At 42.3% G+C, this 26,108-nt stretch overlaps 1 protein-coding gene and 1 long non-coding RNA gene across 5 annotated transcripts in view; one reads left to right on the top strand and one right to left on the bottom strand.

Annotated features, from left to right (window-relative positions):
* The window catches only part of LOC310743323, a 183,655-nt gene that overhangs the window by 5,258 nt on the left and 152,289 nt on the right, over window positions 1-26,108 (bottom strand). Inside the window, exon 6 of one of the 2 annotated variants that reach the window (XR_014538945.1) lies at window positions 13,712-14,074. The exons of the other annotated variant lie outside the window; for it this stretch is intronic. This is a non-coding gene — a long non-coding RNA (uncharacterized lncRNA). Of the gene's footprint in view, window positions 1-13,711; window positions 14,075-26,108 lie in introns of those variants that run through there. 2 annotated transcript variants of the gene reach the window in all.
* Window positions 1-26,108, top strand: part of LOC310743317 (uncharacterized protein) — a 141,515-nt gene that overhangs the window by 50,308 nt on the left and 65,099 nt on the right. The window contains exon 1 of one of the 3 annotated variants that reach the window (XR_014538933.1): window positions 14,085-14,708. The exons of the other annotated variants lie outside the window; for them this stretch is intronic. The gene's annotated coding sequence lies outside the window, so the exon portion shown is untranslated. Of the gene's footprint in view, window positions 1-14,084; window positions 14,709-26,108 lie in introns of those variants that run through there. 3 annotated transcript variants of the gene reach the window in all.

The raw sequence follows: 26,108 nt of genomic DNA, 5'->3' as shown, positions 1-26,108 counted from the left end.
CTAAGCACCCAAACTGAATATCTGTGATTGACAATACGATTTTATGTTGTGTAGGACTCTAAATTATCTGCTGGAATTGACTACATAATTAAGGCCTAGCAGGCAGCAGTAAGAAGGCATGTAGCTCTGTATTATACTCGTAAACAATGTCAAGCGTCTTCACTGATATGCATACAAATGGGACTTGTCCATTTATTAATATTTACTGATGTCATCCCCCCTCCTCACCACTGCAAACAGTTTAAGATGCCTCTGAGATGAACTGTCCTGCTGTGAAGTTTGCCAACATTCTCCCCCGCCCCCGAATATAATGACGAGGTGATGGAAATGGAATCTTCCCACTGAGTTTTAAAAATCTAGAAATGAGTTGAAATTAGTGAACCTGAGCAGAGGGAAGGGGGAAACCCCAACTTGCAGGATTAAGTACTCAAAAGCATTGTGCAAGTATAGGAGAGATCACACTTAATATACACTGACTGTAGCCCAGGGTGTGTCCTGCTGATGGCTTTCTGCAGATGAAAGCTACCACAAGGTTCATGTTGCGGGCTTTGTCCCTGAGAAAAATGGAAAACCAATTCACATGACCCATATTTGCCCTGGGCACATAATTACTTCAATGCGCATCTATGAAAGAGCACTTGGCACACAAGTGCTCTTGATGAGGTGGTGAGTGAAAAAGATGGATCATGGCAAATGTTCCATTTTAAACCCAGTTACAAAGTTTCTTTTGGGTTTTGGGTGGGGTGTTGCAAAAAGGCCAGAATTCGTGGCAGTTTGTATCATTACAACATTTAATGATGCAACTATTACCTACTTCTTTTACAGCTTTGACTGATTGATTGATTGTATAATAGAGACGGCGGTGCTCATACTAACTTTAAAAGCTTTCATTTACTGATTCTATAATGGGTCCCAGACTGGCACAATAGGTTTTTTTTTTATTTTAAAAAAAACTTCAGTTGCTCTGGATTATGTGACTTGGAGCCCAGGAAAGGGAGGGGTGTTCGGGTTAAGTGTTGTTACTACTGCTTCTGCTTTTTAAAAACAACAACATTGTTTTGTTTTGTTTTGGTAAATTACTTACTTACAAACTCTCCAAAGGTCAGATTCATGTGCTTTTTCATACAGCATTCAGAAAAAGTCACACAGGCAGTAAAATTTAGTTTAGCTACAGCGAGGTAAAATTACTGGTATATGAACGCAAGAGTGGCTTGTTGTGCAGTATAAGCTTAGAGCAAGTTGCTCAAACCTCTTTACAGGCTAAGCTTAACAGGTAGACTGGGGTACAACAATAGGCATGACTGCCCAATTCATCCCACGGTAAAGAATGTGACATAGCTAAGCCTGGCAGAACAGCTTACTCTATGGTATTAACCCCTTTGTGCATTAATTGGACTAAGCATGTTGGTTATATGAGGCTGGTTATCCCACATTCTCAATACTCCTTAACTGGACTTTAACCTGTCACCACCTTCCCCGGAAAGGACTTTAATGCTATATACTGCTCCTTATTTGTTCAAACTTCCCCTGCATGCACTTTATTTCCACAGGAAGGATGTACACTCTGCTTCCCTGCAAATACTTTGATTTGTAACCAAAACATTCTCTAATTAAAAAGATTCATTTGTTTTGTGACAGAGCGAGGGGTGGGGTTGGACAAGTGACAGTGAGTCTTTGTATAATAAGTATCTATTTTGTAATAAATCATTTTGCTTTTTTAATTTGGGAATTCAGAGGACAAATATTGGATGGCTTACATATGTGTTGCAATAAACTGTTTTAACCATTTCCTTACATGCACACATTAAAAGCTACAGCAGCTGCTAGGTGGGGCAAGACAGGCAAGGTAGCTCTGAGCCACATGGAATTCCAGATAATTTGCAAAAAAAGGTGTGTGGATCTGCTTCCAACTAACCCCTTTTCTACCAAGGGATATACAGTGATACCTCGGGTTAAGTACGTAATTTGTTCCGGAGGTCCGTTCTTAACCTGAAACTGTTCTTAACCTGAAGCACCACTTTAGCTAATGGGGCCTCCCGGTGTGTCCATGCCGCCGGAGCACAATTTCTGTTCTCATCCTGAAGCAAAGTTCTTAACCCAAGGTACCATTTCTGGGTTAGCGGACTCTGTAACCTGAAGCGTATGTAACCTGAAGCATATGTAACCCGAGGTACCACTGTATAGTAGATGCATAGGAATGCAGGAAAATGCTGCCACTATTATTTCTACCTTGTTCTTTTGTGAACTCATCAGTGAATTTCTAAAATGAAAAGTTTGGGCTCTGTGCCCGTCTAGATATGAGTCTGCATCCTTCCCCAAACTCAGATTATATTTTTCCAAATCGCAGACATTTTTAGGCTGAAAAATTGTGTGTGTCCATCAGAATCATAATGGCAGCATCAGAGAAGAATTGGTTTCACTCTCTTGGGTGGAGATGGTGTGCAAGTTGCCTTCCTGCCTGACCCTCCATGTGCCATCATTGTTTCATGTTGCAGAAAGCGCAGTCTTCAGAGTTTGTGCAGATGGAAACCATAGATGAGATTTCCCAGTATTGATTAGATTTTTCTTTTCTCTTTCCAACATCTGAATTGTAACGGGCTGAATTATTAGCTGAAGCACACACTTTTCATTCCCAGAGATTCTATTAGGGCCATACAGTATCCAGCATGGTGGTATCGATTAGGAGCAGGCTCACGCCTGCTCTGCCAACCACCTGTTTTTCCCCTGCCGCAAAAGATGTTTCCATTCACAAATGGCTGCAATTGCTGTTGGGCAAAAAAGAACATGCTCTGGGGGTAGGGATGATGCATTTTGCCAAGTTGTTCAAATGATCATTAAGACACACCATTTTCTTGAACGGGTGTGTGTGTGTGTGTGTGGCATCCTTCCTTTTTATTACTTGTACCTCACAAAGAAATAAGAGCGCTCAGGCGGGGGGGGGGGGGGAAAGACTGCCATAATTGTGAAAGAAGCACCACTTGCAGTTGTATAGGTGAGAAATGAATTTGTTCCAGGTCTCATGGCCTCCTTGGCTGTTTTTCTTAGCTTGACACACTGAGGAAGCAGAGAATGAAACCACATGAGAGGGAAACGCTTGGTAGAGAAAGGCCTTTTGGCCTGCCTTCCTGCAATTGCATTTTAAACATGTTACTTCCACCTTTTTTAAAGCACTGCAGAATTTATGCCATCCAATTTTTTTCAGGTCAAAAACCAGGACGCACGTCTTCTGCAATGCGCTTCTGGGCATGTCATGTGAGCAGTGCTGCAATCTTGCCCGCCCGCCCCCAGTTGCCTCCCAAAATGGCCACCACAATCTCGCATTAATAAACAGGATGTTCCATTTTTTCCAGGACACTTGGCAGGCATGAAAATTACAGCTACTGCCCTCTGCAGCAGGGGAAGGGCAACTTCTCTCAGCCCCAGCCAGCATGGCCAGTGGTCTGGAAGGCATAGGTTCCCCACCCCTCCTACTCTAGGTACAGTGGTACCTCGGGTTACAGACGCTTCAGGTTACAGACTCCACTATCCCAGAAATAGTACCTCGGGTTAAGAACTTTGCTTCAGGATGAGAACAGAAATCACGCAGCAGCAGCGGGAGGCCCCATTAGCTAAAGTGGTACCTCAGGTTAAGAACAGTTTCAGGTTAAGAACGGACCTCCAGAACAAATTAAGTTCTTAACCTGAGTTACCACTATACTGCACTGTGTGCTTTAGGGGAGACTGGGGAACCTTAGGCCCAGGGATGGGGCCCTCCTGGCTTCTCTGCCTGGTATCTAGGATTCTCCACAGGCCACACTCTCACTTGCCCTCCTCCCTCCGAAGGTGGTAGACTCTCCTTCCTTAGGGGTTTTTAAGCAGAGGTTGGATGCCCATCTGTCCTGGATGCTTTAGTTGAGATGCCTGCATTGCAGGGGGCTGGACCAGGTGGCCCTCGGGCTCCTTCCCGAGTCTACAATTCTATGGTCTCCTAAACAATAAGGTGCCAGACAAAAGCACCCCTCTTCTCCCAAGGCCTTTGACTAATTAAACAATCTATGGCTTTTTAAACTGGGGGTGTTGACCCCAAAAGGTAAGCTGGTCTGGAAGCCCTCCTTGCAGCATATTGATGGTCAAGATGATTGGTAGCAGCTGTAGCACTGAGCTCATATGTGTTTCACATGCTTAGACATATCCACAGGCCCCAGGCATAGCTAGAGGGGGAGGTAATGAACAGCCACCTGTGTTCCCATGTGACATGGCCTGCCCGGGCTTATAAAGGTTGTGAGTATGTTTTCTTGATGTAGACAAGACCTCGCTGTGGAGTCTGTCTCATGGAATGCTGTGAGCAAGGCCAAGCAGGGAGCCTTTGGACCTTTGCTGTAGGTTTGTCCCCTTCTTTAATAGACCCGACCATTCTGACAGTTTGGGCATCTTTCTTTGGAATTCCTGCATATCTGAACCTCTGTGAGCTCTCCTTTGGCTCTTCAGGGTGCTTCATGTGTTTGTGTGATTGTTTGTTTGTTACTATTTTATGCAATTGTGTGTTTTTGTGTTATAAACTGCCCTGTGATCCTTGGATGAAGGGCATTATAGAAATTCAATGAATAAGTAAATGAAATGAAGTACCTAAACTCTGTCAACAACACTGTTGGAGGCAGTATGCCTCTGAATGCTAGGTTGCTGGGAGTCACAGGTGGGGAGAATGCTGTTGTATTCAGGTCCTGCCATGGGCATCTGTGTGGCCACTATGAGAATAATAGTGGTGGAGCTTTGGCCTGATCCTGAAGGGCTCATCTTATGTCCCTATCTTTGGTTTCAAGGGAACACCCTCCCCCTACTCTGTTCACAGTAAATAAAATACTCTTACAGAGCCAAATTAATGATGATATTTCATCAAGGTTTTTTTTAGCTTTGTTTGTTATCTATCTCCTTTCAAACTTTGCGAAGGGCGAGCTGAATAATGTGATTAAGAGGCTGAGCTCAGTTAAGTTTCCAAGAACTGGGTCATTATTGAGATTAAGTGCTAGATTAAAAGGATTTAGGAAAGTGGTAGGATTTGATTTGCATATTGCTCCGAAGACCTTTGACTTATGCAAAGCTTCCTCTTAAAGATTATCACGCCAGAGTATTACATCAAGCAATTTAGTAGTTGCAAATTACTCTTGTCTTCTTTGACCTTGTGTATGGTATAGCACCAATATTTCTGAACTACATTTATTTTCTGTCGTTGGCAAAATGTATGACTGCCCCATAGAACAGCGTTGGAATGGAGAATATGAATAGGCACCTTGTGAAGGAATGAACTTTCCCAATAGATGTCTGCAGGGTCCTAACTGAGAAATTCTTTATTTTAATATTTGTTAAAGAAAAGGCAGGGCGGGACTTTTAAATCTAAAATGTCAGTAAAATTCCAGCACTTTGAAAGACGCCTTTAATTCTCAGCAGCTGCAACACAGTGAAGTTATTTTACCTTGCATTTTGTAGCATTTTGTAGCAATAGATAATACAGGGGGTAGAAAGATAAGGGAAGGCAACTTCCATTCTGCTTTCTACTAGGGATGGGCAAATTTCTACCAGTCCTTTGTCTTATTGTTCATTCACACTGCCATACTTTTTCCATTCCTCCCAAATTTCACCAAAACTAGGAGAATTTCCAATGTTAATCTTGAAATTGGAGTTATTCAGGAATAGTAGTTGCTGAGATCCCAGGACAAGGGATAGCTTAGCCTGGTCCATGAGGATACTAAATGGTAGGTTTGGGGTTTCTGACACGTGTCAAAAAGAAGAAGGTAATAGAGAAGACAAAATAGAGGCTTAATTCTGCCTTTTGGTAGAAATGAATTACTTTTGAAACTGGAGAGTTTAAACTCCTCGTTTTGGGGGGGGCACTAGGTGGTGCATCGGAAGATGGCTGACAATAACATCTCTCTGACCCACACGAGGTAATTTGGAGGCTATGATGGGGGTAATTAGCCTCCTTAACCCCCCCAGGATTGTGGGGGGAACGGCCCTTGCCTGCTGTGCCCTATACCACCCCCGAATTTGTGGGGGTGGGGGCACTAGGCACAAAGCCCTCCTGTGGGATTCCGGCACTCCTGGACGCCGTCCCTGATTCGCGCCGCTAGTTGCAAGCATCTTCAAAAGAAACAATTTGGACGAGATAAATTGCACATGCTTCAAGGAAAAAGGGGAGTAAAGACTGCTGACAGAAGAGATCTCTGATAACAAGACAAGAATAAAATATGAGAAGATACGTCAAGATACGGTATGACAAATGACTGAGGGGGGAGGGGAAAAAAACCTGCCTTCCTTTTTCTTATGTGATTTAACAAGAATCCCCTCCCCTAATGAGTCAGAAACTAAGGACTTAAGCTGTGGATTTAAGGCTGTGTGGAGATAAACTTTCGAACCAAAGCAATGTTTCAAGATGAAGCTGGAAAGCTAAGAGTTTTGGAATGACGCAGTTAAAAATGCCGTCGCCATTTTGGGAGGCATTGTTGGAGCTCTTGGGTCTGGGAGGAGAAAGAGAGAAATAGAGTTGTTTACATATCGTGGACCAACTTCTCGGTGGGACTTAAGAGCGACAAATGCCAAATTTATGATGGAAAGAGCGATGCTATCTATGAAGGAGATATATGGAAACCATCTGGACTTAGTGGAGGAACGGGAAATCCACACAGGATTATTATTTTGCTTATCGGCTTAAGGAGACTAACAGAAGAGATCGTAAAGGAAAAATAGAAATTATATGAACAAGATATGATGTGGAAACACCAAGATAAGACTGGATAGAATTATGAATTTTGTTTGGACTGATTGGGACTGATTTGGACATTAACGCAGTAATAAGAAGATGATCTGAATCCCCCTTTGGATCTTGAAGTATGGGTTCCCCCAACAAAATTTAAAAATTTGGCTTTGTAATTTGGAATTTATGTGATGTGATTTAATTTGATGTGATTGGCCAGTTAATAAAAATTATTTTTTTTAAAAAATAAACTCCTCGTTTTGGGGAAGAGATGTAAACAAATAAGCTGCAGTATGGAAACCTGTATCTAGTCAACAGGACCTGCAAAATTTGCACACCTTTAATAGGTATTCTGAGCTGATATTAAAAATAATTTTGACTCAGAAGCCAGCTCAGTGTTTGGAGCTGAAGAGTGGTGGCAAGGTGGTTTAAGAAAAACCTCTGTCAGAAGTCCTTCAGTTTAAGATGGGGTGGGTGGAACATATTTATTAGTAAAGAAAAGGGGTGCCTAAGAGAACTCCTCACTTTACCACTAAGTGAAATGTCTCATCCCCAGATAATTTTGGGGCCAGTTGCTGTCAACCTGATAACATTGGCAGTGGAGACACTCCTCTTTATTCCTCCAAATCACGTACTTATTCGCACTGGCCAATCACTCATACCTCAATTGCAGTCTATTTCCTGCCATCACCATTAACCTGACTTCGACTCTTGTCGCTCTGGTGCATACCCTCTATTACTTTAAAATACCAGGCTCAGCTGGCTAGCCATTTTACCTCGGTGCTTTATATTACATTCCTACTTTATAATACAGAAGCTAGATTAAGTCATTTCGAATTATTCTCCTGTCACCCTCAGGTTCAAACACACATGCCTCACTCGGGCTGCCGAACCGCCATTGCTGCTGACATATAGTTTTGAACACGGAATTCAGAAGAGCTGCTCATGAAAGTAAATGAGCTTGTACATAAGCACTTTCCAGGAGCAGGGAAGGAAAGGCCCAATCCATCTCCTGCCTCTGTCAATGTGAAAGGTCCATTCACGGTCCCCCGAATAGCCTAGAGGAGGGGAAGCTGGCATGGTGCCCTCTGCATATTGTGGACGCTCAACTCCCATCAGCCTCAGTCAGCAGGGCTGATGGAAGCTGCAGTCCAGAACTTCTGGAGGGAACCACCTTGGGTACCCCTGCCCTGCAGAGAGCCAATGCAGTGATCTGGGAGCCTGAGGCTTTTTCATTCATTCATTCGTTTAATTTATACCTAGGGAGATAGCTCTATAGAGTGTGAGATTCTACATCAAGCCCCTTGTTGGGCAAAAGATTCCTGCATTGCAGAGGGTTGGACTAGATGACTAGATGTGTTCCGTGAAGTGGGACTATTGTCCTTTGTTCTTTTTCCCTTTGCTGTCTGATGCTAGAGTGAGGGGGAGCCATGTTGCAGTGCTCCATGTGTGTTTATATGTAAATAAAGCAGATTAGCAAAAATGCTGAGTTATGTCACGCGAACTGCGCAGACTCTGCAGATCCCTAAGTGTGCTGGTGTCTGTTGGCATCGGTCGCTGTGATTTTCGGGCAGAAGGAAGCTTTTGAAGCTCCCGAACGAATGACCAGGAGGAAGATAACATGCCACTTGGGCATGTGTCTCTGCCAGGGTCCTACTCAAGAGTAGGCTGAGCTCCTGAAAGCTTCATGGCTCAGTGGAGTTTTCAACTTGGGTCACCACACTCTAAGCGTTTGGCACCCTAACCGCTTCATCACACTGGCTGAAGGACTGCAAAGCAACACAAGGCCAGCTTTTCTCCAACATTTTAAAGCTGGCCTGCATCTGGACACCCCTGTCCAGAAAATCACCCACAAGTCATGTTAAAGGATTTGTCTGAGCACATTAATGCTCTAGTTGCAGGTGGTGGCAGTGGAGTGCATGCAAACTATTGGTACTCATCAGCTCTTTCTGATAGGACTTTATTGAATGGTATTAATCATTCTGAGGAATGATTTTTTTATATTTTCTGATGTTTTGAATTACCATGACTTTACTGAATTTTCTTAATCATGTTGATGAATTTGCTGTTTGCTTTATTTATATGTGTTTGTGTTTGATAGTACAGTGATTGTAATGGTGTGTTTTTTAATGCTTTTGTGATTATTGTGAGCCGCTTTGAGCTCAACATTTGTTATTGAAAGCGCGGGTGTCAGAGCTACCCTAGGTCCCAGCTCACAAAGGACCAACGCTGCTTCGTTGTTAAGTATAAAAGTCTTTATTGAAGTTCAGTTTCACTTCCAGAGCCGCAGCGCGCAGCTCTACGTCTCAACTGTCAGACCGCTGATGCTCCGTCTGAGTCTCCTCCCCCTTGACACCAATTTAAGATTCTAGCCTTGCTCCACCTTTTCCGCTGCTCTTTCCTCCTCTGGGTCCGCCTGCCCGCCGGGGTCTCGCCCCTTCTAGCCTCCTCTGAGGCTGATTCCCCTGAGCCGTCTCCCTCCCTCCGGCGGGCTTTAGGAGCTGGTTCCCCATCCGGGTCTCCTGCTGTCCCGCGCGCCTGCACATTTGAACTTGGCGCGCGCGCCCAGCCAGCAGCTTTCCTCCTGACCGTTTCACTGCTGCTGTCACTGCTTCCCCCTTCGGGGGGGCTAGCTGCAACTGACCTCCCTTCCGTTCCTCCACTCTCCGATGGAGGCGTGGTCAGCCCTGACTCCCTCTCTGGAGGAGATGCTGGCCCTGACACATGTGACTCTTCCCCCCCACTACGCTCTGGTGGGGAAACTGGTCCCAATCCCCCACTGCTGCTTTGGGGTTCCCCTCTGGCTCCTTGTTTCTGGTGCGTGCCCCCTGGGACCCCCCTTGCCCTGACCATCGACGCCCCCTTCTGGGAATCTTCTGATTCGCTGGAGAAGCTCATGGAATCTCTCGGGCCACTGTCATACTCCCCTACGCTGCCCTCGGATTCTTCCCCTTCGCTCTCCCATTCCTCTCTCCCCAGTGCTCCTGCTCCTGATTCCCTGACAGCGGGATAGGAATATTAACTCCTCACGAACATTACATTCCTCCTCAGACTCCCAACATTCCCTGTTTCGCATGGGAAAGGTCTGTAGGGAACATTAACTTGCATTCAGTGGGGATGAGGCTTGTGCCTCTCTTCCTGTCCACATTTTGTGTTCTTGTGTGTTTAGACAAATGCACACACAGATACGTTTTACACATATGAGCATAATCTACTCTCCATCCCCGTTTGTTCACAGGCCTTTTGTAACAGTATTTCAACCATTATGAAGATGAAAGCAAAAGGGGAAAAAATCTAGTAGTAGCCAGGTTCCACCATGTTATAACTTCCTGGCCATTACCTGTGGAAGTTGCTGTATAACACGAGCAGCTAAATCACTCTGCGTGATCAAAGGAAGATATGTAGCATCAGGGCAGAATGGAAGAGGCAAGGAAGAAAGGATGCAGAATACATGTGAACAAAGGAACATATTACCTCTTCATGCGCTGTAGCCACTATGTAGAGCAAATTGGAAGCAGGACCATACTGAACAGCCCCACCATTGGTGTTTGTTCCATGGGCTAAACCATTTGCGGCTCCCCCACCCCGTGTTATTTATCAGTGTACATGTGTTTGTTGAAGAAATAACCTTCTCCTAAAATCTGCCTTGTTACATATACTTAGCTCAATTTTTTTTGTCAGTGTTTAGCTAAGTGCACGCTCGTAATGATAAAATAATTTTGATTATGCTCGTAGGCACAATCTCATCAAGATTGCTTCTCAGAGGAGGGAGGGTTCAGTGCTTGTTTCCCTTATTTCAAGCAGTGTTCTGATCAATATTCAGGTGCATATTACGTATAGTATTTTATTATTTCTCATTTTTTATTAATCCAGACTCCACATTATGCCAAAAGTGGCTAATCTGTCAGGATAACGTCTTTAAATCAACCCTCCAAAACTCAAATGCATTCACCTCCCTGCAACCTAAAAGCAAAACCAGCTCCTTCAAAATGTCAAAAGAAAGTAGGAGTCACCAGAGCCCCACTATGTCATTGACAGTGACCCAAAGATAGCCACCTTTCTAGCTGCAGCTGCTTATAAAGTTCCCAGGCTGGGTGAAGGAGCCTAGGTATAAAAGCTTGCCTAGCCCAATCTATCCCAATGTCCTCAGAACCAGGGTTGCCTTTTCCTGTAGTCTTAGCAAATCTGCAAGTGAACACCCTGCAGTCGTCTGCCAACCCTGATCACTCTGAGCTAGCAACATCTGGGAAGTTGTAATGAGGAGCAGAGGTGCCAGATAGGATGCTGCTGAGCATCCGTTTCTAGAACAGCACAGGGGACAGTGGTTCCAATTATCTAATGAAAGGCGAGCCCTGAATTCAAAGCAAGGAATGACTGCGAGGTGAATGGCATCAGATGCATAACACAGACATGTGACAAGTGAGAAAGGCAGGGGGATAAGTGCAAGTCAGGAATATATCTTAATCAACCGAGAAGATGTAAATCAGAATTTTCTTACCTCTAGAAAATGTAATTGCAAAAACATTAGCAGAAGGAAACTAGTCTATATCATTCACAATATTAGTCAGTGTTTGTCACAAACCTCCTGACACCACAAATAATTGATTTTTTTACTTTATTTTTGGACAGGATTCAGTGCTTCTGTTGGAGTAACTTGTCATTTATTCTCAGTTTAAAGTATGGCAGATGTCCAGATCACATGCTTTTGAAACGCACACAAAAATTCACATGGTGTACCAGATGCAGGCTATATGAGTTTCCAGAGGAATTTGCATAATATTAATTTGATGTTTATCAGAGAATTGTAGAGTTGGAAGGGACCCCGAGGGCCATCTATGCATTATGATCATGTGCCTGTAAAGCCGTCTATCTGGTGTGCTGGGAGGAGAATATGCTGGGAAGACAGGAGCATTTTCATATGCCAGCTACTGCAGTATATTAGCAAATATATTAAACACATTGTCACACACAGGAACTGTAACATGTAACTCTGTTTCATCCATGTGATTAGTGCTCTCAGTTGTGACACAGACATACAAAGCATGGACGACAAATGCATAAGAAGAAATGCAGAAGTGGCTGGTGCCTTTAAAACAGGGGTGGGGCATGACAAGTCCCACTAGGCCACTCCCACCAGTGGAACCAGGTGCAGGAGGGGATGGAGTACAGTGGTACCTCGGGTTAGACGCTTCAGGTTACAGGCTCTGCTAACCCAGAAATAGTACCTTGGGTTAAGAACTTTGCTTCAGGATAAGAACAGAAATCGTGTGGCGATGGCGCAGCGTTAGTGGGAGGCCCCAATAGCTAAAGTGGTACCTCAGGTTAAGAACAGTTTCAGGTTAAGAATGGACCTCCAGAACGAATTAAGTTCTTAACCCGAGGTACCACTGCATGGGCAGTTGTGGGTCAGGACTTGGTGGTTTCTGTTTGGTTAGGTAGAAGGTACCTTAGAAAATGCACACTGAATAAGGTATGCAGTGCTTACTAGTGCCCCAAAGAATTTTGAACCTACAAGGAGAATGTTATTACCATTCCTTCCTTCAATCTAAGGGCATCCATCTTTAAATTTAATTGTGCAATTAAATTCTGCCTTTCCTCCAAAGAATTAAAGGTTGCGTTCATGGTTCCCTCCTCCCCATGTTATATTCTCAGAAACTCTGTGGGGTCAGGGTGGGCTTCTTGGCTATTGGGGGATCCCAGTCAAACTCTCCAAGCACAACACTGACTCTCCAACATGCTGAGATGTGCATGTGAGGCAAGGTCTAGCATATAGCAGGGGAATGCACTAGGCACCTGCTTCATTTGCCCAAGGCAAATGAGACACAGCTTCCCATTCATGCCTAGCGGCTTCCCTTTATTCCCAGAGCTCTCCGAGAGCCTGCCCCAAAGCAGTAGGTCCTAGTCTTGTTCTGGAAATCCAGTGAGGCTGGTATCCCCCCCACCCCATTCCTAAGTTCCACTGCAGTACTAAACCATGAGGAAAAAGGTCAAACATTGTGGTGTGTTTGCACTACAACATCTACTTTGGACTGTGCCTCCAGTACTGCAAATGGTGGTTCCAATTCTTCGCAATGAACAGGAAATTCCTGTGTGGCTAAGAGGTGCCAAGTATGTTGAATTAGGACGAATTAGTGTTCCTTCAGCAGGATCAGACAGAAAGAACCTAGAATGCAACAAATACATATAACCTTCTCATGTGGTCCATAGGTTCCAGCTTTTTGTGTGTAGCAGTAGTTTGCATGTTTGTCAGCGGTTCAACAAATTCAGTCTGAGATCACTGTTGTTCCTGATTGGCAGGATTTCCATACTGGAGGCATTCAGGCTTCCTAATATCTGAAGAAGATCCTATCACATCCCATAAATCAGAATGTTAGTTAGATTGGTTTTATGTCCATGCTTTCTGATTACAGGTTTCAATTATTTTAGATTCTGGTCTCTGCAATGCAACACTTCTGTTTGCTAAAAGGAATATAAGGGGCAGACACAAATCTTACTTTGCTGATGAATCTAACCTGCTAGTTAATGCAAATAAATTAACACTGAAATATGATGAGGAAGCAGCAAGCAAAGCTGCCTTGGAGATAAACTTTTAATGTGCCAGCAACTATAATAAGCAATTTTAAAGTAAAGGTAAAGGGACCCCTGACCATTCAGTCCAGTCGTGACCGACTCTGGGGTTGCGGCACTCATCTCGCTTTATTGGCCGAGGGAGCCGGCGTACAGCTTCCAGGTCATGTGGCCAGCATGACTAAGCCACTTCTGGCGAACCAGAGCAGTGCACAGAAACACCGTTTACCTTCCCGCCAGAGTGGTACCTATTTATCTACTTGCACTTTTACGTGCTTTTGAATTGCTAGGTTGGCAGGAGCAGGGACCGAACAACGGAAGCTCACCCCGTGGCAGGGATTCGAACCACCGACCTTCTGATTGGCAAGTCCTAGGCTCTGTGGTTTAACCCACAGCGCCACCCGCGTCCCTAATTTTAAAGTAGCAGTACCATTTCAGTTCTGTACTATGAACTTCCATGAGTATTTGGAGTACACACAGCATCTGTTCTTTTGAAATCTTCCTTACCCAAATTCTTAGTTTTGCAGTTCCAAATCACCTGATTTTGTTTCCAATGTGGAATTCTTCCCTGGGGTACATGAATCTTGTATGATACACTGCACACAGTTTTGTCGCAGCTTCTCCATTTTCCTGTTTCTTCCTCCCGCCACACAAACCTGGGAGCCTCTGCAGGGGTTTCTAGAAGCCTTCTACACAAGCTCTGCTTGGAGTGGAATATTATGATGCCTCCTGTATATTCATCCACTTTAGTACTTTAGCCACTGAACTCAGTATAACCTGCTTCAGAGTAAACATATTTAAGTTTCTGTTGTCAGGCTATAGGGGCATTCAATCAAGAAAGCAGCAAAATTACAATTCCAAGCTGAATATCCTTTAAGAAAGATGTGTAGCATCTGATTTCTTGGACAGACACTTGTGATGGCCTTAGGCATTTACTTTAATTTTAATTGGGCCATTAAATCTTTGCGTTTTAAACAACTTTCTGTGGGGCAATGGTACAGCCATTGTAACAAGTGCCTTTCAAATTACCCCTTTCCACTGAGTTAATTAAAAACACAGATATAGTGCCACAGGGTCATTTAACGATGTCTTTATATTTTTGCCTGAAAATTCAGTCGCCACATCATGTTCAACCTAATCATGTTTTTAGGGAACTTTATATGCCATTTTGTTAAGTCCAGTAAGTTCAGGTTTAATTCTCACATTAAAAGCGTACCCTCTGGTAGCAATTTTGATCATTCAGCAAATGCATATTTTACGACAGGAGGGCCTGGATAGACTTGAATTTCAAAACCACAATGTAAGAGCTCCAGGACTATGCAAAATGCTAGTAAGGTTCTCATTAATATGACAGGCAGAGTGTGCATGTGGAAGGAAGGCTTTCTTATTGCATTTCTTTGTGCTCTGCATACAGGTAAATATTGAACTCCTTTGGGGATATTTTGTTATCGAGGGCCTGAAAAATCACTGTGATGGGTAGAGCTGATCTGGAGTGGGCATAATGTTCACACTTTCTGTTTGGGGCCAGATAATTTATGTGATTTCATGCACTGTTTTTACAAGGTAAAATTTCTTCCGAATGTGCCTGATGAGGGTGAAATTTACTACAGTTTGGTGACTCATCTGTCAAGATTTGCTGTGGCAAATCTCGTATCTCACAACAGTGGAAAATATTCAGAAACACAAATAGTTACCACCAAAAAAACACACAAGTTAGAGTACCATTATGGTTCTGTTTGCCATATCAAAAATAAATGCATGGATTGGACCCAGTGTGTCAATTTTTCTGGAAGCAGAAGTGATTTAGGGGGATCCTCTGGTACAAGTGAGTATAACATAGTTTTCTGGATTGCCAAAGCCTGGGTCGAGGTCTGAGCGTTTCATGGAAGCAGCAGATAAATGAAAACAGTCATGCTTTGTTCACTCTTTTTACTGGGCAACCACACATGAGGCTGTCATCTAATCATTGTACATGAAGAAAGTCGGATTTTGTTTTCATTTATTTATTTTGCAGCTGAACAGAAGTGTAGCATCACATTTACAGGGGCAGATGCAATTAGTGCTACCTATCCATCCTTTTAAACAGATGTGGTTTTGATGTGGTCTAACAGTGATCTAACAGGTCATTTTGCCTATCACAGCTCAGCACAGAGTTGTCATAGTGTTGCAGCTCTCATATAATGTTAATTTAAAAGAAAAACCAATCTTTCTGGTCACTGCCATTAAACATTGTGAAAAATGGTGGCAGACAGCATTACAGTGTTCTAGAGCTATAGCTCTTTCTAATTCATTAATATTTTAATTTTTAATATATTTCTCAGAAAAAGCATTTTGGCTCTAATTAAAAGATAGATTAAAAATAAATAGATGGGTTGATAAAATGGCATCCATGGCAAATGTTACAATGGCTCTGTGCTGAGCTTCAAAGGGCCGCTCACTTTTGGGGGGCTAAGTGCTTCCTTTTAATTCCATGCAGCTTCCAGAGAAGCTGCAGCAGCAGCTGAAAATTAGATACAGACTAGAATGCTTAAAATGATTCCTTGGTTATGTCCTGCATCTGTAAGTTAAGTTTGCACACAAGGCAGAATAGGCTGGTGGAGTTCTGAGGTTGCACAACAGATTCTACTACTTGTTTTGGGGTACAGTGCCTGAAAAAGCGTTTTTTTTGCGGGGGGACCTGATCTACTAGAATCATGCTGCCAGCTTCACATGCTAAATGTCTTTTGTAACAAGGGTCACAACTACATCATAAATTTAATGCACATGACTTTTAGTTGTGATTCCTGCACTTGCAGAGAGGAACTACATGACCCTTGGGGTCCCTTCCAACTCTGCTATTCTATGACTCTATTGCTTCCCCCAAAGAATCCTGGGAACTGTAGTTTGGTAAGGTGGCTAGGAACTGTAGCTCTGTGAGGGGTAAGCTGCAGTGCTAGGATTCTTGTGTGCTTTGATTTTTGTGTTCTTTAAATGTATGGTGAGGATGTGAGCTGAGTGAATCTGAAAAATAGCTTTTTATATATAGCATAGGAGTTTGCATTTCCAAGGGAGGAAAGTCAGAAATCCCACTAGGCCATGCACAAATCCTTCAACATGCCTAAAATAGGTCTTTGCATCCTGGTCTTGGAACTGTTCATTAATCTTCACCTCATTTAAATGTCCTGGGGAAAAGCTGGGCTGCAACAATAAGACTCCAAGGATGGGAATGGTAAAAACCTTTTTAATCCTAAAGGTTTAAGATAACTCAAATCTCATGTTGACTAAACATTCCTGATTTTTACATCACTCTAACTGTGACATATTTAACTAGCTCAGACCACAAAGTCATGTGGTAGAAACTGTATTTAACTTAAAAATCTAAGAAATCTCTTAATATGCCCTTCAGTAGAAAGGGTGACCTAGATTTTACATCTAATATTTGTTTAAAGCTGTGCTCTGCTTTAAAAATAATTTTATGCATTGGTTAGTAAGAAATCAGCAAGAGCCTAAGGCTATCAATATGGTAAGTAAGCTGCTTTCCTGGATGGGTTCCGATGTATATTCAAGTATCGCCAGAAGTTTCTTGTCAAATCAGAAAAATGAACAGAAGCAAGAGAGAACAAGGTCCTCCCCCCTAAACAAGCCACAAACAGTTAATATATCTATTTTTATATTCTTATGGACCCATACAAAAATAAATAAATTCCAGCAACCCAAAAACTTGAAATATTGGGAGGATATATTCTCTGTATTGTGCTAATGCCCTTTCATCCTCTCGTTTTTCTAATCCGCTTTCTACGTCTGCTCAGTTTCGGGAGTGCTGCAGGCAAAATAAAAGGCTTGCTTGGAGCTTCTTTTTTGGCTCAACATAAAAAAGACGTTAGCCCACATGATTTTCCTATATTTTATCTCTGAATCAATTGGAGGATAGGATTTTGCACTCCGAATTTTGCACTCACTGGCCAGTGATCATAAGGGTGATTACTGTGGCCCATGCTCTGTAGCACAGAAGTATCATTACCAATAGAAAGCATATGTATCTATGCCTCCCTCAAATAGGCATAACTGGCACAGCTGTTTGCATCAGCTGTAAAATAAAGCATCATTTCTGTTCCTTTTATTCTGAGTTGTTTTTTATTTGCTGGCATGGTGTGGGGCCGCTGCTAAAATATGTAGCAAAATCTGTTGTTGCTTTCTTGTAGCTAGAAGGCTCTCCTGTGCCTCCTTTTATGTGCCAACATGTGCTTTTTTCCAAAGCTGAGCTCCTCTGAAACATTGCTTCCTGTTGGAATTGGTATACAGCTGGACATTTTTCACTTTGTTGTTCCAGAAGATGCTTCACAGTTCTTCAGATTGACAGAAATGATCAGTCCCATCGAGCACCCAAAAGTATTTTAGCGTTATCGTTGTCACTTAAGCACATCAGAAATGGGCAGCTTCAGCTGATGTGCAAAGCCCAGCTAACTGATCAGCTGGCCATCTTTGCACTGCACTCCTGGTTAGTGGTTTTCTTCTTCGGAACCAAGTAAGATTGTTTTCCATGAACATGGTTTTAACAGTGAGCCCATAAGGCCAGTTCTTGATCCACGCATCCTTCCACAGTGGGGACATAGGTTTCTGGAATGGGAGTTGATCTTGGTGAGGGTTTGCCAAGCGTGCCTTCCTCTTAGCATGTTTTTCCCTTGCATCCTGAGTTCAAGCGTCTTCAAAGCCCATGACACCTTTGGTAAAGGCTCTTCTCCAATTGGAGTGCTTGCAGGCCAGTGTTTCCCAGTTGTCGGTGTTTATACTACTTTTTTTTTTATAGATTTGCCTTGAGAGAGTCTTTAAACCTCTTTAAAGAGATGGCCAGTGGTAACACAGCTAGGGGAATGATCTTTTGTCAAATGCCCAGTATGGATCTGCTCTTGATGCTTTGGCAGCCTGCTGACTGCGGTGTGGTCTCTTGGTTTCATAGAGATAAAGTGCACATTGTTTTTGAAGATCATTGCCGATGGTAAACACCCTCCCCCGAAATGCAAACAACCAGTATGCAATAACTTTTCCTTCACTTGATCCATTGCATGCAAAACCAGTAACTGAAGACTAAACAGTGGAAAGGTGGAAGTATATGTATCTCTTAGGCTGTCTGCCAGTCTTCTACTTGAAGGAGAGTGTGGTTCAAGGCCAGTTTGAAGATAAAGATCCATAAAATGGGAGAGCAGGGGATTTAAAGTTGCTCATCAACACTTGGTTGAGCAGGCAGATACGTCACCTCCCCATAGTCTCCTTCACTATGGTGAGATGTACTATATTTCTAATTTGCATAAACTAGCACATGCAAATGTTAACCCAAATCTGTATCCTCTTTTTTTGATTATGCATTTCCTGGTTGTTGTTTTTTTTGTAATGCATATTTGACCACCTAGACTAGAGTGGACATAGAATCAGAGTTGAAAGGGACCCCTAGTCCAGCCCCTGCAATGTAGGAATCTCAACAGTGATGGATCTCAAATTTAAGTGGTGCTCTGAGAGACTCCAAAATTTTATGCCCCCCAACCCGACGCCTTCCATTCTATATAATAGATGTATCACCCCCTAGGATTCACACCCATTGTGACCAAACTGGTTGTGCTCCCCTAAATCCACCACTGATCTAAACAAAGACATGAGAGACCTGGTTCAGCCAAAGACTCATTTGTTGCCCTATCACCGCGCAGTGCAGTCTAGAGAAGCACAGCAACATTGCTGTCGGGAGACCAGCTCTGCAGCTCCAGCCCACCAGCTGCCACTGGGATACACGTGTAGTTGCGAGGCCTTGTAAAAATACCAGCTTAGTGTTGATCTTTATTTCTGGTACGAGCATTTCTAAAGTCAAAGAAGATGGCTTTGCTTTGAACCATTTCTCATCTCTGTCACAATATGAAAGGGTTAAAATTATGCTATCTTCTGGTTTCTGTTGCAATCTGAGGCATTGGAATAGGAATGGCTTTACTTTGTGTCATTGTCAGTTCTCGTTTCTGTCTCTGTCAAGGGAATGAATTATAGCAGCACTGTAATGCCAATTCCTCTTGTTATAGACTTTCATTTGTGGGATGGAGATGGTAATCAGAACAGAACATTGTGTAAAAAAATGGGGGCCATTCATAGAGCAATGCTAAAGGTATGAGGAAAATGAAAGTATCTGCAGCGAGGCACGGGGGAAGGATTAATCAGCTACTCTTGCACAAATTATTCTGACAATTAACCCATCTTATCAGAAATATTCATTTTAGTAGCATCGCAGCCGTATGCCTGCTGGGTGCCTCTCAGTAACAAATGCATCAATATAGCCAGAGATTATATTCATAACAACAACAATGCCAGCGACACAACAACAGCCATATTTTTATAGCCATTCTATGACAGAAGTTCTCTAGGTGACTTGCAAAAAGGGGTGGGGTGGGGAGACTGTAAAATTAAAATGCAGTATAAATCAATAAAACTATAAGAAAATAATTTTTAAAAACACAATTTAAAGCTCAGCTTAAAAAATTGAAGACAGTTTAAAAAAATGTTAACTCTTATAAGATATTGCCTACTTGCGAATGGTTTCAATTTGAGAGCCAGTGTGGTTAGAGGGCTGGACCTGGGAGACTGGGGTTCAAATACCTCCCACTCATAGCCCCCAGCTTATAAAAGGAAGCTGAGTTTTCACATAGGCAAAATTCTGATTCTGAATTTTCATCGTTGTGTGGAATCTTAAACCCATCTCTCCATAGACCAGAGTTGACATTATTAAAAGTAATGTTATTATCACTTTGTTCAATTTGGTGAGCATTTCAGTGTGAACCTGCTTAATTCATGCTTTCCCCAAAATAACTGAATCAATCTATCCTTTGAAATTCAAGCTTTTCTGAATTTAGTGATGCAGTTTAACAAAAAAGGGGGTGTATATCAAGGGGAAATTTGGAAGAAGAAAAAACAAATTTGTGAAAATGCTTTACACTTTGGGGAAACTGCTTGCAAAAAGTGCATATTAGGTAAAATTGCACATTATCCTTGTAACCGGTTTTGGGACCTTGTTGTGAAGGATGAGTCAGTAACCTATAATATTCACAAGGTGATACGAAGATGTGGCAAACTTATTTTAAGATTAGAAAATGAGAAGCTAAGATTTGACACATACGTCCATCCCCGGTTATCACGACAGTTAACAGGGCTATTGTAAACTGTGAGGTTCATACATTTAATTTGCAATTGTGTGGGGGAGCATGACCTTAGTTACACATGATGCATGTTGATGCAGAGTACTCTTCTGAAAATAGAAATTGTCTTACTGTCAATAGGCTGTTGAAATCTGAGTAACGTAATGCACAGTGCAGCTTGATAAATCCATTTGGGCACACTTGTGCCTTGCTGAGATTAGACTGAAATCCAGCCTGTGAAATTGAAAAGATGCTTAGAGAGGATGTTCCTTCAGCTCTCTGCTACTGCTTAGGAAAAAATAAACAAAACTTAAAATGGGAGCAACTTCAATGTAGAAATATTTGGTTCTGAGCAATTTCAGAATGGTCCATTTTAAACAGTTAATATGCATAATATGTTTTGCTTTAAGGGAGAAAGCAAGAGCTCCAAACCTTGCATAGTAACTTAATCAGTCCAGCTTTTTAGTCACACTTCAAGTATAATAGCATTATGTAAGTGTCTCATTTGCATCTATGCACTGCCTTGATTGCTGAGGAAAAAGTTTGCAGTTTAATAAGCTTCAGACACAATGTTGCCTTTCTTCTAATTTTCTTGCAGCCGTGGTGCTAGCTGACATTATGCATGCTTTCCCCTTTCTTCCACTAATGAGCACTAAGGTTACTGTGAATATGACTTTTGTCCTCACATGACTGAAAAGCCTGTTAAGAGGTGTGTGTTTTTTGTTTTTTTTAAAGTACTGGCGGTATTTTGAATTCAGCATGCATATGAAAAAGGCCATAAAATTGGGCTCACTGAGTCAAAAAAGAAAGCATATGATCCCTGACCCGTTAGCAGAAATGAATGGGTTGGTTTTCAAGCACATATTTTCTTCTAAATTGCAAACCTGTTATGACTCTTCCCTGATATTCAGCCAGCAGATCATAATAAATGCTTTTAGAAAGACCCCGTTTATACCAGGTGTAGGCAACCTGTAGCTTTCAGAAGTCCAGTTCAGACTAGCAGTTGGGATGAGGGGTAGAGAGAATGAGAAGGAAAGGGGGGGGGGAGAGACTGAGTGTGGCAGCAAGATAAAGAAATGGAAAAGGGCAGTGCTATACACTTTTGACTCTGGTCCTGCCCTCCGCAGGATTCGGCCCTGCTTACTGTAGCCCCTGATAAATTACTCTCAATGAAATGCAGCCCTCAGTAGAACAAATGTTTGCCTACCTAGATCAAAGTCCATCGATCTAGCATTTTGTATCCATGGCTCTGGAACTTCTCAGATGGGAAATGCAAGTGAGAGCCATCCCATCATTTGTTCCTAGGATCTACTACTGAAAGGTATACTGCCACTCTGCATGGAACCATCCGTGAGCTTTCATGATGATCAAGTGGATTTCTCTAACACATTTGAGAGCCACCTGAGCTACTGCCTCTCAGAATATATTGTTAATGAATTTTGTACTGTGGAATGGGAAGGTCAGATGAGACTATAGTAATTTCAACCATTGTTACTCTTTCAAATCTTAGTATCCCAAAAACATAAAGGACACATAATACTTTTTTTGTACAGCCTTTGAAAGGAGTTCCAAATGAGTTGGCCTTGGACAAGTTGCTGATCCAATCTACAGATTTTTACATTTTAATGCAGTCTGATTCTGTCAGTTTTATGATGACTTAATATTATAGTATGCTTTATCACAGTGCTTCTGTTTCAGTTGTTTAAATTTCATCAATTGTATTGTATTGCTTAATGTTGCAGTTGGATTTTTAGGACCACTTTGGGAACTTTTTCTTGAGGAAAAGCGGCATAAAATTGTATGAATAACTAAGTTACTGAATGTTTTCCCAGTTTTTCATTTATAAGCCTGGGATTCCTGTGTTCCATCTTGCCTGGTTGCTGTGAGCATGAACCAAATAAAGACTATAAAACTTTCTGCAGATTGTCATTTGCAGGAGGCTTTTAAAAACAAGAAACTGAGTTTCTGCTTCCATGAATATTTGCACAATGGTAAAACAAATCAAGACTTTGGACCACATGCAAATAAAGCTTTCTAAGCATTTTCAGCCTGGAAGAGTTCATGCAATTATTTCTTTTAGCGATTGTATTGTATTGCAGTTAAGCTGATTAGAGAACTGCCTTTGATATGCTTCTTTTCTCTTTATCTTGGATGTGTGGACTTCCAAATTTTGTTGGACTCCAACTCCCATTAGCCCCAGCCTGCATGGCCAAGAGGCAGGGATGGTTATTGTAGAGCTGTACAACAAATGAGGACCCTATTTGTCTGCTGAAGCCAAAAAGGCAGCCTCTGCCCATCAGGGAAATCTGAAAAGACCAACAACAAGTGATGTGCTCTAGACACGGAAACTTGAAGAGTGGACATTTATCCTCTCAGCCTGCAGTGACAGAAACTCTTTGGAAGGCAGCAAAAAGTTATTGCTAATGGCAATGTGACTAAGTATCAGTAGCAAAACTCTCTTCCCCAAACAGTTATTTGCAGCAGGAACATATGTATACCTTTAGGCTGAAATCCACCTCGTAACTATGTCTTCACCAAAGCAGCAGCAGCAGCAGCCACTGCATCACAGCTCACAGCAGGCTCCAAAACAACTCCTAGTAATAACTGAAAAATGTCAGTAGGGCCTGCATGTATAAGAACTGCCTAAGAAATAAGCACAATATGGTGATTAACCAGGCATGATGCACAGATGTAGGGGATATGAAAAGGGCACATTAAGAGTGTCCTGGCTTAACACAACGTGTCCTGAGTTGGCTTTTCTTTCTTTCTTTCTTTCTTTCTTTCTTTCTTTCTTTCTTTCTTAAATGTTGATTGTATTGTAGAGCAGGGATAAGAAACCTGTGGCCTTCTGGTGACTTACAAAGAATTAATCTAGCAATTCCCTTTATTATGGGCTGATTCTTTTGCAATGTCTATTCACAAGTATGTTCACAAGCAAAGGTCCATAGCAACTTACTTACTTGCAGATTTGGCTCATTTTACTGCTTCCTTGACTGGCAGCAATTGTCCTGGGTTTCAGAAACTCTCTGTACTGAGAAATGCCAGGAACTCAACCTGGGGTTGTTGTTTTTTTGCATGCAAAGCTAACTCAAATATCACATTGCCTTGGTTTTTGAGCTTACCTCAAACAATGTTTGCTGATAATGATTCTCATTTGGTTGTTATACAGAAAACACACATTAGTTTGACTGGCTAAAGATGGTAAAGGGACCCCTGACCAGTTTGACTGGCTAGATAGGCCTTAAAAGTCCATTCCTGTTTTTCAAAACAGGGGAAATGTGTCACTTAATAGGTTGCCTTTAAAAAATAATCACTGCCCAAAGTAAGTTTGAGAGCAATATGCCAGACTTCTTTCAAATTACATGTGTCAACTAGTTTTTGGCACAAATTATACTACATTCAGGGACTCTGTAATTAAGATTAGAAAACTGTTGCCATAAAGCTGTATGTTGGCTAAGACAATCACTGTTTAAATGTCACTTTTGTTGTGCTAAGAGCAGGCCACATTTCAGCACTGAGACACACTATACTGCAGCCCATTTCACACTAAGATGCTGTACACTATGGATCTCATACACCAACTTCTCCTAATTTTGGGCTACAGCTCCCATCATTCCTATCTGCTGGCTGGTGCTGTTGGGAGTTGTGGTCAGCAACATCTGGAGAACACCAGGCTGAGCAATGCCGTCCTATGCAATGGTGAAAGGAGGAGATACATTAACTGCAAAACTGAAGGAACAAGATTTCATTCTCTACAGCTTCAAGTGACTACTCTATATTAGACAACTTTAGATATAGAGTTAAACAGGCAAGAATATAACAGCTTACTATCCCCCCAACACCTGTGTTCTGTTCTGTAAATGCCTTTTCCTCCTTTCAGTATAAACCACCCTGTCCCTGCCCTCTCCTTTCCTGATATATATGATCTTCATGTGAGATCTGCTTTGAAGTGAGACATAATAAGCATTGTATACAAAGTAATTTAGCTTGAGGTTTTTGTTTTGTTTTTTGATGTTTTATAGCGGCTTAATGATAAGATTTGAGTAGTCTTTGAGAAAAACCCTGCAAGTACCTTAACCACATTATAAAATAACACTTGGCCTAAAGAGCTCCAAACGATGCACACACTTTAAGACAATACATTGCATGGACATGTGCATATGAAGTGGAATCAGACACTTGACTTTTTAATATCTTGTGTGTTGGCTACATGACAACTGAGCAATTAATTTAATTATCAGGTTGCCTCTGGGTTTTACATGCCCTTAGTTTATATTAGTGCTGTGCCAAAACCTGTTCCTCAATTTTGTAAAAGATCTCTTCCCCTGTGAAAGAGGCCTCTATTTTATTTATTTATATTTTTGCTCCTTCATTCTCAAGGAGCTTTTGAATTCCTTCAGGATTCTGGTGCACATTTGGTTGAGCTTACTTTCTTGTTCCCCTTCATGGATCACTGCCTTGCCATGGCGAAGGGGCTTGAAGAACTCAGAGAAGCTATGAACTATGCCGAGCAGGGCACCCAAGATTAACAGGTCATAGTGGAGAGTTTTGACCAAACGTGATCCACCTGGAGGAGGAACCGGCAAGCTACTCCAGTATCCCTGCCAAGAAAACTCCATGGACAAAGACAACAGGCATATAAAAGTTATGACGCTGGAAGATGAGCCCCTCAGGTCGGAAGGCGTCAAACATGCTACTGGGGAAGAGCGGAGGACAAGTACAAGTAGATCCAGAGCTGATGAAGCGGCTGGGCTAAAGCCAAAAGGACGTTCAGTTGCGGATATGCCTGGAAGCGAAAGGAAAGTCCAATGCTGTAAAGAAATATATTGCATAGGAACCTGGAATGTAAGAACCATGAACCTGGGTAAGTTGGATGTGGTCAAAAATGAGATGGCAAGAATAAATATTGACATCCTGGGCATCAGTGAACTAAAATGGACAGGAATGGGCGAATTCAGTTCGGATGACCATCATATCTACTACTGTGGGCAAGAAACCCGGAAAAGAAATGGAGTGGCCCTCATAGTCAACAAAAGAGTGGCGAAAGCAGTACTGGGATGCAATCTCAAAAATGATAGAATGATCTCGATACGAATCCAAGGCAGACCTTTTAACATAACAGTAATTGACCAATTCTATGAAGACTTACAACACCTTATAGAAGCGACACCAAAGAAGGATGTTCTTCTCATTATAGGGGATTGGAATGCTAAAGTAGGGAATCAACAGATAAAAGGAACAACGGGCAAGTTTGGCCTTGGAGAGCAAAATGAAGCAGGGCAAAGGCTAATAGAGTTCTGTCAAGAGAACAAGCTGGTCATCACAAACACACTTTTCCAACAACACAAGAGACGACTCTACACATGGACATCACCAGATGGGCAGCATCGAAATCAGATTGATTATATTCTCTGCAGCCAAAGATGGAGAAGCTCAATACAGTCAGCAAAAACAAGACCTGGAGCTGACTGTGGCTCAGATCATCAGCTTCTTATAGCAAAATTCAAGCTTAAACTGAAGAAAGTAGGAAAAACCACTGGGCCGGTAAGATACAATCTAAATCAAATCCCTTATGAATACACAGTGGAAGTGAGGAACAGGTTTAAGGATTTAGAATTGCTAGACAGAGTGCCTGAAGAACTATGGATGGAGGCTCGCAACATTATACA

This window comes from Podarcis filfolensis (assembly GCF_964270895.1).
Source record: "Podarcis filfolensis genome assembly, chromosome: 10".
Classification (NCBI taxonomy): domain Eukaryota; kingdom Metazoa; phylum Chordata; class Lepidosauria; order Squamata; family Lacertidae; genus Podarcis; species Podarcis filfolensis.
The sequence above is the reverse complement of the archived record's forward strand: the minus strand, read 5'-3'. Positions and strand labels throughout refer to the sequence as shown.